The following is a 762-nucleotide window of genomic DNA, read 5'->3' on the forward strand; positions in this document are numbered from 1 at the left end:
AGTCAAAGAGCCAGATGTGTGTGTGTGTGTGTGCCTGTGTGTGTGCGTGTGCCTGTGTGTGTGCATGTGTATGTGTGTGTGCGTGTGTGTTGATTAACCGCGACACGGGAGCGGGCCAACATGTGTGCACGAATGCGAGCTCCGTAGTCGAGCGACGTATACTAGTGCCTTTTCCAGTAAATAAACCGTGGAGGATTCTCCAACAAGATGCGTAGATGGTATCCAGAGCCCGGATAGAAGTGTGCGGCGCTGTGGGCAACTGCGTGTGTGTGTGTGTGTGCGTGTGTGTTTCATCTGAGCCGCGATATGAGAACCTGATGCCTGAGTTGTATCGATGTGAGCTCCGTGAAAAGCTTTTCCGTAAATTACTGTAGACATAGCTGCTTGAACATTCCTCTTCACAAAATCCCTCAGGATGCTTCCCTTCCCTGGGGCAGCCATGTTGAGGGCAGGATCAGCCGGGGGGCTTACAACCAAGCTGGTAAGAAAGGTTGTGACCTCGCTGGCCCAACATTCTGTGTTGCGGCCAAGTGCAGGTCAGCGACAAAAGCTCTGTAACATTGGGTGCCCGACTTTCCAAAACATAATTGTAGTGGCCTCTGTGACAGCTCACAGTACGGCAGAAGCTTAGTTAGGCTCCTGGCCCCTACCACCGTCCATATGAACGCGCGCTGCTCCTGGACCATATGGATTTGTCACTCGGCATTCTCCAAGTTCACATTGAAAAACCCGGATCCCCACACTTGCACTTCGTAGGAAAGG

Source organism: Volvox carteri, assembly GCF_000143455.1.
Source record: "Volvox carteri f. nagariensis unplaced genomic scaffold VOLCAscaffold_71, whole genome shotgun sequence".
Taxonomy (NCBI): Eukaryota; Viridiplantae; Chlorophyta; class Chlorophyceae; order Chlamydomonadales; family Volvocaceae; genus Volvox; species Volvox carteri.